The sequence below is a fragment of the Suncus etruscus genome, chromosome 5, assembly GCF_024139225.1.
Source record: "Suncus etruscus isolate mSunEtr1 chromosome 5, mSunEtr1.pri.cur, whole genome shotgun sequence".
Lineage (NCBI taxonomy): Eukaryota > Metazoa > Chordata > Mammalia > Eulipotyphla > Soricidae > Suncus > Suncus etruscus.
The window spans coordinates 82,904,564-82,918,350 of NC_064852.1; the positions used below are offsets into that span (position 1 = coordinate 82,904,564).

The 13,787-nt window shown below is 32.5% G+C and overlaps 1 protein-coding gene across 1 annotated transcript in view; it reads left to right on the forward strand.

The window, feature by feature from the left end:
* Positions 1-540: 540 nt before the first annotated feature.
* The window catches only part of LOC126009196 (sodium channel protein type 2 subunit alpha-like), a 178,870-nt gene continuing 165,623 nt past the window's right edge, over positions 541-13,787 (forward strand). Inside the window, exon 1 of the mRNA XM_049773565.1 lies at positions 541-745. The gene's annotated coding sequence lies outside the window, so the exon portion shown is untranslated. The remainder of the gene's footprint in view (positions 746-13,787) is intronic.

A 13,787-nucleotide genomic window follows, 5' to 3' on the forward strand; every position in this document is an offset into this window, starting at 1 on the left:
TAGTTAATTTCTTCATGTTAACTTCAACCCTATAATATTATTTTCAAACAATAATGTAGCACAGATGTTCTCTTGTAACAAAAATTGACACAACTTTTGGAAACAAGTTCCAGTAAAGATCAATTTAACCTTTACATTTTTTATAGGACATACATTCCTGGTGGTATCTAAAGTTAAACAGTACCTAAGGCAAGCATTAAGTTTTTAATGGTGCTGTGAAAACTTCCATTTGGTTAAATCACATGAATATATTCAGATAATAGTTCAAAAATAGATTACAAATTTTAAAATATCATACTCTAATGCCCCTTAATTCTTTAATTTATAATAGATTAAAGTAGTTGCTTTCAAATACAGCAGAAATGTGAGTTATCCACCACTTAATTATGTCTGCTAAATTAAACATTGCCAAAGAATCTTGAATAAAAATACTTCCACGTTTGACCAGGAGATGGAGCAAGATGCTGCAGATTATATTCACTTATTTATTTATTTTTCCATTTAGCGTGCTGCTTTCGAACAGACAGTGGGTACCATCGACTGAGTGTCAAAACAGAAAGCTAAGCAGAAGAAGGGAGGATGCTGTCGCTGTCTCGGTTTTTTTTTTCCTTTTCTCCCTTTGAAGATAAAACATTTATGAGATTTTGCTACCTGCGCTAGTCAAAATTCCAAGATCAGCATTGGAGACTATCATATCAACATATGTGTGGATTCTGTGTTATGATTTATAATTTTCTCTTTTCAGGTAAGCCTATATTACTCTACCTTTCACATAACAATGAATTGTTATGCTAATGATAAGATGGGTGGTGTGCTCTTGTCACCTTGGATTCAGAGTTAAAGGATTCGAAAGCTACAATTATAGCTGTACTGCATCTTAAATCTTTCTAGATTTAAGTCTGACTCGGACATGATGTATTTGAATATTTCTTTGGCTTCTGGCTTTCGGTATCCATTGGTGACTTCATGTGCTTACCTTGTGAAGATGAATTTATCAAAGTGAAAGATAGTTCTTCCAATCCTCTCAAAAGGGAAATATTTAAGGTGGTGAACAAACTGTAGAGATGTAATGAAGCACGTTAATATGGCAGTGGCTTGCTATAGCTCAGAACTGAGTCTTCCTCACAGCAGCGTAGGGGCATGCCAGTATCCCGAGCCAAAAGGCCTCCTGAGTAATTTTTTTCTGATAATGATTTTTCAAATGATTTTCTTTCCCTTTTAGAAAATTAATATGTTATCACCTCAAAATAATGGAATGTGTTTAATAGAGTTGGAATTGAAAAAGCAGACCAAGCATTATTTGATAAAATTGTTTTATAATTTTGGTATATTTTTGATATTAGGATTGTGATCAATAAATATAATCAATATTGTATAAGGTGCACACGTAGAAATTATTTTTGGTCATGTGACATTTGCAGTACTAGAGTGGAATGACTCAGGAGCTGGAAATTGCATGCAACAGCCTTGCTTTTCTGCTTCTCATTCTTGCCCCTAAACTCTCTTTATTATTATCATATTTATTTATAGGGCAAAATAAAATTAGACATTCTGCATTTAGAAGTCCTGATTGCAATTTAAATCAATTTATATTAAAATATTAAAATATTTAAAATGTATTTTTGTAGGATTGCTTTAAAATACACATTGCCTTGTTCATAGTGTATGTGTGTGTTCGTGTGTGTATGTGTGGTGGTGGTGTGGAGCTGGTAGGTGGTAGGGATGCATCAGGATGTCTCTTACTCATTGTTTTCCTATAAAAAGGGAGTTGCACTGTGTCAGAGGTTGTGAAAGCTATGTGGAATGCTTTAAACAAATGGTTCAAACCTTTGGGGGGAAATCATTCTTTTTTAATATGGAATTTATAAGGATTATATAAGCACAACAGCTTTTTTTAGAGTCAGTCTTTAAATATTAACTTCAATGGTAAAAACAAACAATTGTATCTGAGAGACAAAAATGAATTTCCAAAACCAATAAAAATTAGAATTATAAACAATATTAGAACATTGATTAAAAACTTTAACTGTCTTTTATAGTAGCAATATTACTTATTTATTATATGGACTTACAAAATGATATTTTAACAGGATAATAAGGTGTGTGCTGGATAGAGATGTGGGTTCTCTATGTAAATTTTAGGAAATAATATATTTCAACATATATGTCATTTAACGGCATATTATAAACAGCGCTCACTTCTCTAAAAGGCTTGCTATACCTCTAGGAAAACTTATAGAATAACTATGAAGTCTGTTTCTTAGAATTTTCTTTCTCGACTTTTTGATTTATATTTTACTTTATTATCACAAGTGGTCATGTACTCAAAACTCTATTTCTCTTATTTAATTAATAGAGTAGCATATATTTCACTCATAAAAATAGCATTTCATGCCCGTCTCCCCATTTTTTCACTACTAGATACAGGTTGATATCACTACTTTAGTTATTGAAAAATTAAAGGGACTAAAATGTATCCAAATCCATGAAGTACCATATGCTTACTTAACTGTCCATGGCAGAGTTTGAGGCATAAATTGTATTATAGTATACGGTGTAAAGTTTAACATAGAAATTTTATGATTTGATATTATTCTAATTCTGACTATTATAAACACCAAAATGATTAATAAAAAAGATAAGATGAAGGAAGCATTATCTTTTGCCACACACTGTATTTTCTGAGATTTAGATGAAATCAGGGTTGTCTTGCCTTCAACTGACAGGGTTTGATTTCTGGCACCTCATAAGGTCCCCAAACATTACCAGGAATGATTCCTGACTACAGAACAAAATGTAAGCTTTACATTTACTTGAATAGGGACTCCCTTACCAAGCAAAAAAAGAAAACAAGTCATAATTTTAGTCCATGAGGAGCGTAGAGCATTGTGAAATCAATTAACTTAACATTTAGTGGTCACATTAGATATTTAATAATATATTATATCTTTAATTATAAATTAGGCATAAGTAAATATAATCATGTTCAAAGATAAAATAAATTCATTACAGAAAATAAGGATTACCTTTCTCTATATATAAATTTAATAAATCATATAATTAACTGAACCTTGGACATGTCCCCGAAACAGTGAGCATATAGATTCAAATGAAAGTTTTATGTTTTGTACCAGATTAGAGGGTTAGATTGAATATATAGTTCAGTGTGAAGAGCTGTCGATAACACTAGGTCACATAAATAAGTATTACCAGGGAATTGAAGTGTAATAAAAAGATGACTATATTTTAAAATTAGGTGAGATTAAATGAGCCCAAGAGGAATTTATTTGTGGTAAAGTATCTGGTGAAATTTGAGAAATATCAATGTTCTAGTAGGCAAAGCATGAACACTGAATTACAAAGTAGGGCTCCAACACAATAGCAAATCTACAAAGTAGCTGACTAATAAGAGAATAGGATAAAAGCAGATGGAGCTCATTATTATTGTTAGATATTGGGTGGATTTGAAGAGAAACCTTTTCATTTATTTATAGAGACAACAGCTCTGACTAAAGACTGACAGATAAAAGAGGAATTTGAAAAGCGATTTTAAATTTTAACTTTTACCAAAGTTCTCGTCAACTGTTCATTTAATTGGCCTTTTGCTGTCCTGGCCTTTTGTTGTTGTTGTTTGTTTGTTTTTGGTTTTGGTTTTTGGGTCACACCCAGCAGCGCTCAGGGGATACTCCTGGCTCTATGCTCAGAAGTCGCTTCTGGCAGGCTTGAAGGACCATATGGGATGCCAGGGTTGGAACCACTGTCCTTATTGCATGCAAGGCAAATCCCTTACTTTCATGCTATCTCTCTGGCCCCTGTCCTGGCCTTTATACTTTTCAACTGAAATGTAATTTTGTTGAATTATAGCTATATCACTAAAAATAATCCAACCCATGAATTAGAAGAGTACAAGGAATTTGAAGACTGCAGGAAAGTCAATTGTCTGCAGAAATAACTTTTAGCAAATATTTGTTTATTACTAACCTTAACTCAGCTGAAAGAAACACAGAAATCCTTTGGCATTATAAATAGCTCCTTTATGGAGTTTTAGGAAAGAATTTATAGAGTGCTTCTGTCGCTATTTCTTTCTTTTTCTTTCTTTTATTTACCCCAATCCTTTTTGTCACTATTTCTATTTTTTCAAAGAATTGTTTTACATTTTCAGTAAATTTAAGGTAAAATAAGACCTACTAAAATAAAAGCCCTAGCACAAAAATATACAAGAAATTAATTTTGATAAGTACTGAAAATATAAATACAGACATGAAATTATAATAATGTATGTTTGGGGGGTCGGAGCGATAGCACAGGTGTAAGATCTTTGCCTTGCACATGGCCAACACAGGGCAGACCCCGCATTGAATCCCAGCATCCCATAGTCCCCTGAGCCTGCCAGAGGCGACTTCTGAGCACAGAGCCAGGAGTAACTCCCGAGCGTCGACAGGTGTGACCCCAAAACAACAACAACAAAATGCAGGTTTGTTTTCACTGCCTTAATGCACAAGAGTCAATAAAACCAAGTAAGAGATAGAGTGACAGGTACCATAAAAAAACTTTTATTGACAAGACAGCAGATTATAAAATGGTGGACTCAAAACAACTGTTGCTCCAGCTCAGTCACAAGAAAGGGATATATGGAAAGAGACTAGGAAAGAGCATTTTTAGAAAGGATAGATTATAAATTGGTGGGTGCCGAGATCAATCAATTCTCCCAAGGGCTGATCCTCTGAGACATTTCTGATATCACTGCAAATAAAAAGTTCAGATTAAAGTTTCTGCATTCATCCTTTAAAACAAGATAATATCTCACCATGTATGATCTCATGGAAAATCAATCATTTTGATTAATGGATAAAATATACATCTTAATCATATCTATTGAGTTTCTCATTATGGGACTGTATTCTAAATGATATACTATTCTAAAATGGTGATTATTTAAATTAGTATCACCTCTTTTTCCTATTATACAGGTCTTTCCATGAATACTTTTGTATGTTTTTCTTTATGTGCACATGATTTTACATATAAATCTATTGTTTTCAAATATACCCTGATTGACAATCTTACTTTTTTTTTTTTTTTAGTTTTTGGGCCACACCCGGCGGTGCTCAGGGGTTACTCCTGGCTGTCTGCTCAGAAATAGCTCCTGGCAGGCACGGGGGACCATATGGGACACCGGGATTTGAACCAACCACCTTTGGTCCTGGATCGGCTGCTTGCAAGGCAAACGCCGCTTCTCGCCGCTGTGCTATCTCTCCGGGCCCGACAATCTTACTTTTTAACAACATTTTAAATGGTTACTTAAACAATGGCCTACATTTTTGCCATGACCACCATTTTTATAGCTATATTCTCCCTTTTTTTAAAAAAAGGTGATCTATTATTATTTCTTGGATAACATAACTGAATAGTTCTAGTGTCTCTGTAATAAATACTGCATAAAGTAAGATTTTCCGCGTCAAAGAACAGGACAGGAGAAAAGGCGCTTGCCTTGCATGCAGCTGACTCCAGTTCAATCCCCAGGTCTACATAAGGTCCCTAGCATCAGCAGGACTGATCTCAGAATACAGGTTCAGAAATAAAACCTGACCAATACTGTTTTGCCTATCACCCTCCAATAAGGTTTTAAATTAATGGATGACCTCTCATTTCTCAACACAATAATTTATAGTACATGTGACATTATCAAAGTTGATATTAGATTAGTTTTGTATAATCTTTTAAATATAAAGTCAGAAAATGTGATACTTGATTTTAAAAAATAAGCTTTGTTGTTTAGAAATTTTATATTTTAGAAAAGTTAAGAAGCTAATCAAGCTGCCACGTTTATCAAATCATCTTTCACTTATTAATCTCTGATGTTGGAAATGCAAGTTTATTATAATTAAATGAACTATATATATGTCTTCTTAATTATAGTTAATTAATAAACATTTTTAATATTTGGTATTTTTTTCTGCTCTGAAATTCTACCTATAATAGGTACAAGTTACAAACCCATTTGTTACTGTGCTTCCTTAGATACCCCTCAAGTTTGATGTTTCTCAGATTTTATTTTTGATGGCCTTAACAATTTCTGTAGTATTAGTCAAACCACTGAAATTAATTTATTATTTTTTTATAACTGGAGCATGATCGTAAATTCGGGAGGAAGACTGCAGGATTAGTATGGGATTTTCATCACATAATGTCAATGATACCCATTATTGTTGTAAACTATGATGAATTATATATTGAATATCTTGAATGATTTTGACTTTGATTAATTGAGGGAACACTATATTCTTCTCTAAAAATTACTTATTCCTCTTTCTACACTCACTTTTGGGGAAAAAAACAGTTATGCCCAATTCACAATGTAGGAACAACACTACTCTCCTCTTTATTAAAAGTATATAGGTGGTAAAAAAATTTAAATAAATTTATTTTTATTTACCTATATTTATATTATATAGTTTTATATATTTATTAAAAGTATTTACATAAATATTTTAGATATTAGGCATAGAATATTCATATCCTACTTTTATAATTTCTATGTACTTTATTTTTATGAATTTGGAATTCATTTTTTTTTTTTTTTTTTTTGGTTTTTGGGCCACACCCGTTTGACGCTCAGGGGTTACTCCTGGCTATGTGCTCAGAAATTGCCCCTGGCTTGGGGGGACCATATGGGATGCCGGGGGATCGAACCGCGGTCCTTCCTTGGCTAGCGCTTGCAAGGCAGACACCTTACCTCCAGCGCCACCTACCCGGCCCCGGAATTCATTTTTTTACTTTGGGTTATAGTCTAATTTATTTTTGTTCCTCAGCTTGTTCCAACATTAGCCAGTAGAGGTTCTTTTAGATGTAGTTCTTGTACATCTTTTAATTATTCACATTTTTTCTTTTATTCTGAGCATTCTAGGCTCATTTGCATATTTCTACTCTGATGTTAGAATGAGCCATATCTCTTAAGAGTTCTATTTCTTTTAATTGTAGATTATTCTGTAACTCAAAAATTGGGTACAGTGTGGATATAACCTGTTTCATACAACTATTATAAAGCTAATATTGGAAAATCATCTCATGTTTTCTCATGTAACTATAAAATATATTCAAATTTCTGAAGAATAGGGTAATTGTTATTTCTCTCTCTTTTTTTTATAACATTGTGTTTTGCCAAGTATTACTTCTTCATAAGACAGTTTTTTTGTGGGTGGGCCAAAAAAAAAAAAAAAAAGACAGTTTTTCAGGCATTAAGTGTTCAAGCACTCTTCAAGTGTCTCCAATCTCCCAGCCACTACCAAGATCTGCCTTTGTGCCTATCTGAGTTTACCACAGAAATATCAGTCTGGACCTGGCTACCTAAAAAGTATTGGAGGCCATTATTTTCCTTTGGAGCTTGGTAGAGAAGCTGGGTTGTTTTTCTGCCAAGAAAATGGCCATGGTGGGCAGGGGCTGCTCTCGTTTCCTATTTGTATAGATAACTCCATCTATTTGCATGTCTATTGTGAATTTCTGCCTCCATTATACTCAGATCTAGATATGAGGCATAGTAGAGAATAATAATATCCCTTTGGTCATTAATAGCTGAACTCTAGAATAATCTAGTTGTCCTTTAATAGACAATTTTTATACAACACAGCAACTATTAAAAACTGTTAATAAGTCTAGAGTTATATATGAAGATGTGGAAGAATGACCAAAAATATTGCCAAGTCTAAAAGGAAAGTTTCTTAATGTTTTGTATATCATTAAAGCTGTAGAAAAGATAAAAGCTATTATAAAAAATGTATTTTATGCACAAATACCTTGAAACTTTTTAGAGGACTATATAATCTATACAATGACTATTTTTTATTATAATAATAATTTTTATTTTGACCAAAGTGGATTACATATCTTTCAAAGTAATTTTTTATTTACATATTGACATTGAATCAGGTTTTATGGCCCTGAGTTTGAATAGATATATCTGTATGTAGGATTTTATTTTTTTTATTTTTTTCATTTAATAGTAATAATATTCTATTTTGAAGATTAAAATATAAATAAATAATTAGTAGCATCTAATATGATATTTTCAATATATTTAATAAAAATTGTATAAAGATATATAAACATGAAATTTTATAAGATAGTTTAATTAAGGTCAATACTGCTTGGATATAGTTTATTACTATTCATTGTACATAATATTATTATACAAGAATTTTATTCTGTATATGCTTTTTCTTTTCTTCACTTTCTAGCATCATTAACCTCTTCCAAACTAAAACCAAAGCAGAATAAATTACTAAAACAAAATATTTCCATATATTTTGCATATCTTCTTAATTAGCAAATGTAATTTTCAAATTTTAGTTTGCACTAAAAATAAAAACTTAACTCTGGCACTATGCCCAGTATTATCCCTATGTAAAATCTTGGTCATTTCACTTTCCAAAATGACCTTTTAAAACTACTACCCTCTAATTTTATTAACCCCCATCCCCATCTCCAATGTTTACATTTATTTCCTTACTTAAGTTCATAATTTTATATGACACCTCTTCTTTGCCTTTATCTGAGACCTACCATTGAGTTCTGCTATATGCATTCTGGATTACCTCTTTTTAGCTAGTTTCATTTTGACAACCAATTAGAACGATCTGTTAATCAAACCAGACTCCAAATCATGAACAGCATTACCATTCACTATCCTTTCACATTATACTTTCTTTATTCTCCTTAAATAAATGAAAATTCAATTTCCTCCATCATAATCATTCCTCAAACATTTTCATATTCATTCATTACACTTAAAGAAACCTCTCCATTCCTTTGTAATTATCTGTCATAACTTTGAACCTAGTTTTATCTGAGTCTCTCTTACTTCAAGCTTGCACCTAGGACATGAAGCAACATACCAGCTTAAATCTAAAGCAAACATTTTGTTGATTCCCTGTTGTCAAAACCTAGATATTATATTTATACTGGACCATCAACTGCTCACCTTTCTTGAACTTTGATTTTTTAACTTTCTTTTCATTTCCTCATTTTCCAGCTTTTGTTATTTAGAAATGTCTTGCTTTTATCATTGATTTTCCTTCCATCTTTATATCTATTTTGTAAACCTATTTCTGAGACTATTTCTCTCTCACATTCTCCCCCAAGACTTTACTCAAATGTCATTTCTCAATGATGTTTTCTAAAACTGTCCCATTTAAAATCATGGCACTATCCAAATCTTATTATTTCTGTGCTCTACTATTAGACCTTTTTTTTTATATCTCTTGTTTTCTGTTTCTTTTCTCTCTCATTGTCTTTATTTCCTTTACTGCAAATATTATTTTAGAGACAATCGATGTAGAGAGAAATTCTAAATATTTATCTCCAACTTACTTTTGAATTAAAAATTTAAGTGTATAGCTGCTTATTTAACATATTGGCTTGAATTTGTATTATGTGTATTATATTTAACATTTTCTAAAATAATTTTTTACTGTTCCTTTACTTGACCGTAATGCAGTCTAGCTTTCCATACCTTACTGGTGAAGGAGATAATTTTTCTCTCCTTGGTCGGTAATGATAAAATACATTAGGTAAATTATTTTTAATATATAGTCTATTGCTAACTTATGAAAAATTCTTAGTTTTATTTCCAGAATATATTTAGAATCTGATTACATCCTGCTATATCATATTGCCACTGTGCTGTTCCAATTTTTCATTAAGTTTCTTTTGAATTTCTGTCTTAGTTTTTAAATTGTACTTTATTATTCTGCTGCTTTGTCTTACATCCCATCCTCAAAAGAGCAGAGAGAAGATTTTGCCACATTTTTGTCAAAAATTCAAAACAATGTCCAATCTCTTAAAGTAAAAAAGTCATAAAATTTGTTTTTTAAAGGTAATATCTTTAAGCACCATGATTACAGACATATTTGTATAGTAGTTGGGTTTCAGTCATAAAAAGAACACTTCCTGGGGCCGGTGGTGAGGTGGTGCTAGAGGTAAGGTGTCTGCCTTGCAAGCGCTAGCCAAGGAAGAACCGCGGTTCAATCCCCCGTCATCCCATTTGGTCCCCCCAAGCCAGGGGCAATTTCTGAGAGCTTAGCCAGGAGTGTGGCCCCAAAAATCCAAAAAAAAAGAACACTTCCCTTTACCAGTACAACATTCCCACCACCAATGTCTCCCATCTTCCTCCTTCCCCTGCCTGTATTTGAGACAGGCGTTCTATTTCTCTCACTCACTACCATTGACATGATATTGTAGTTATCTCTCTAATTGCACACACTCCAATCTTTGTGGTAAGCTTTATATGTCGGCCAGTCCTTCCAGCCCTTATCTCTATTGTCTCTAAGTATTATTACAATAATGTCTTTTATTTTTATTAAATCTGACAGATGAGTGAGACTATTCTGTATCTCTCTCTACTTATTTCATTCAGCATAATAGTTACCATGTCTACTCATGTATAGGAACATTTCATGACTTCATTTTTCTAACAGGTGCATAGTATTTCATAGATTGTGTAGATGTACCACAGTTTCTTTAGCCACTCATCTGTCATTTGGGTTGTTTCCATATTCTGGCTATTGTAAATAGTGCTGCAATGAATATAGGTGTGTAGAAGGCATTTTGTATCGTGTTTTTGTGTTCCTAGGGTATATCTCTAGCTGTGGTATAGCTGGATCATATGGGAGCTCAATATCCAGTTATTTGAGAAATCTCCATATTGTTTTTCATAAGGGCTGGACTAGACGGTATTCCCACTGACAGTGAATGAGAGTTCCTTTTCCCCACATACCCGCCAGCGCTGATCTTGTTTTTTAGGGATGTGTGCCAATCTCTGTGGTGTGATATGGTACATGATTGTTGCATCTTCCTGATAATTAGTGATATGGAGCATTTTTTCATGTGCCTTTTGGCCATTTTTATTTCTTCTTTGAGAAAGTGTCTATCCATTTCTTCTCCCCCAAAAGTCATAAAATTTCTAATAAGATTAAATCTAAGTTGATCTTTTCAAGCTTTCTCATTTCCTATTTTCTTACTCTTTACAGTAATATTTGATTTACTCAATTTTTCAGCTTCTGAAATATTCTATAAAAACACATCTTAAGATATATTTCTTCTTATTTAGAAGGCTTTTAGTTTATATTTTTGATAACTATTTCTCTCTCACAGTCTTCCCAAGACTTTACTCAAATGTCATTTCTCAATAATGTTCTCTGCAACTGTCCCCTTTAAAATCATGACACAACCCCTATTTTATTCTTCTAATCTCCATGCTCTATTGTTAGACCTTTTCTTTCTATCTTTTGTCTTCTTTTTTCTCTCTTCATTGTCTTTATTTCCTTATTATAAATATTATTTTTTTCATCATACTGCATACTGTATAATTTTCATCTTTACTACAAAGTTCCAAGTGGTCAGATTACTGTTTGTACTGTGAAATATCACTAGTGCTTAGAAAGACTTTTGGCATATAACACAAATTAAGAAGATATTTATTAGTTGAGTATAACTCCAAAACAACTCAGAATATGATTTCTTTACAAATTCTCAAGGGCACTTCTATTGGACTGAATCACTAGTACAGCTAATTGAGAATATTTTGCCTGAGTTTTCCCTCAAGGAGGAAATTATTGATACTCTAAACCTCATGTAATAGAAGTAAATTCATCTTTAATATTGGTTAATGGCCTAATTTCAATTTACATAATTTAACTGTTTGTTTAATTCTTAATTATTTCTTCTCTGCTTATCATGTTCCAGAATATGAGCTCCCCAAAGTTAGGAAGGTGTTATTCATGATGCTTATGCACATAAACCAGTAAATGGCATTTGAGAAGTATTTAAAACATGCTGCTTTAATATTGGAATGAAAATATACTGAAAAATTAATGTTAATCCAGGTGTGCTATGTTTACTGAGTTTCTACACGTAGATTCTTTTATTTCTTGCAATAGTTTTAAGAGATGATGTTTTCATTCATAATTGGAGGGAGAAAAATGGATGGTACCAAGACCAGACAGTTGTATGTCCATTTGGTGGAAATAAAAAATGATCAGACTTGAATACAAAATCCAGTCAATGACAACAGAAACAATACCCAATCTACATCAAGCTGTACATGGGGGAACAGTTGCACTAGCATTATGGGGGAGGGGTAGAGGAGGTGGGAAGTGGGATGCATGCTGGGAACTGGAGTGGAGGAAGGGCAATACTGGTGGTGAGAATGCCCCTCATTCATTATTACTATGTGCCTTAAATATTACTGTGAAATATTTGTAATTCACTTTGCCCAAAATAAAAAATAAGTCTTAATACAGGTGCCGGAGAGATAGCACAGTGGTAGGGAGCTTGCCTTGCATGCAGCCTATCCAGGACGAATGGTGATTCAAATACTGGCATCCCGTATGGTCCCCATGCCAGGAGTGATTTCTGAGTGCAGATCCAGGAGTAACTCTTGAGCACCGCCGGGTGTGACCCAAAAATGCATGAAAATAAAATATTATATTATATCAGTTGCTTCAATCTATCACACTGTGTTAGCTATGTTAATCTAACACATTGGCTTCTATAACAGATTTGATAAAACTAGTGTTCCTCATAACAACCTAATTGCATCTATTTTATTCTTCCTAAAAAACAAAAGGAAAAAAAATGGTGTTTGATCAAGGGCTGACTTCTTTATTATCCACTGTAGTAGTCACTATCTAATTCTCATGAAAATACCAGAGAAATTTTTATTACTTTCTTGTTCATAAATGACTGAAATAATGATATAATGCTAAACTTTTGGAAATTTATTTATTTAATTTATTTCTATATATTTCCAGTAACATTCTATTTATTTTATTGTTTATTCCAGCAAAAATATTTTGCTTTTTGAAAAATATTTAATAATTATTCTGCATTTCCACTAATTTAGGAAAATTGAACTATCTTTCAGTGCTTTTAATTACACAACTGTTAATGACTATTTAATAATATTTTTTCTCAAACTTGCTTTCTTTTTAATGATGAAGCATTGAGTTTACAGAGAATATTATCAATTTTAGCTGTGAAACATAGTGATTAAGTATTACACATATTGTAAAATAATTACAACTAAGTATATGATTATATGTATCATTCATAGTTACAATTTTTTCTTGTGATAAGAATTTTAGAGTTTTGTTCTTAGCAACTTTCAAATATATCATATTGTTGAAATGCTGTGCATTATCTAACCTTTGTAATTTTTATAAACAGAAATTTGTTTCTTTTTACTTACTTTACACATTTTTGTCACTCTTCTATCCATTGGCAAGAATCAATCTGTTTTCTAAACCTAGAGGTTTTATTATTTACTGTCATACTGTATGTAATTCAATTTCATTTCCAGACTTCTTTTATTAATAATACAGTATGGGGGCCAGAGCAGTGGTGCAAGAGGTAAGGTGTATGCCTTGCTGGCGCTAGCCTAGGACGGACCACGGTTTGATCCTCAGAGTTCCATATGGTCTCCCAAGCCAGGAGTGATTTCTGAGAGCATAGCCAGGAGTAAAACCTGAATGTCACCGGGTGTGACCCCCCCAGAGAAAAGAACAACAACAAGATAATACAGTATGTCTTTATCTGACACATTTCTTTTAACATACTACCACTCAAGTTCATTTGCACTTTCTATATTTTAATTTATATAAATTTGATAATATGCCATTATGGATTTATAGACACAGTTTTTAAAAAATATTTTATTGAAACCATTGTGATTTACAAAGTTCTTGATAGTCAGATTTCAGATATACAACATATCAGAGTCAATCTCACCCACC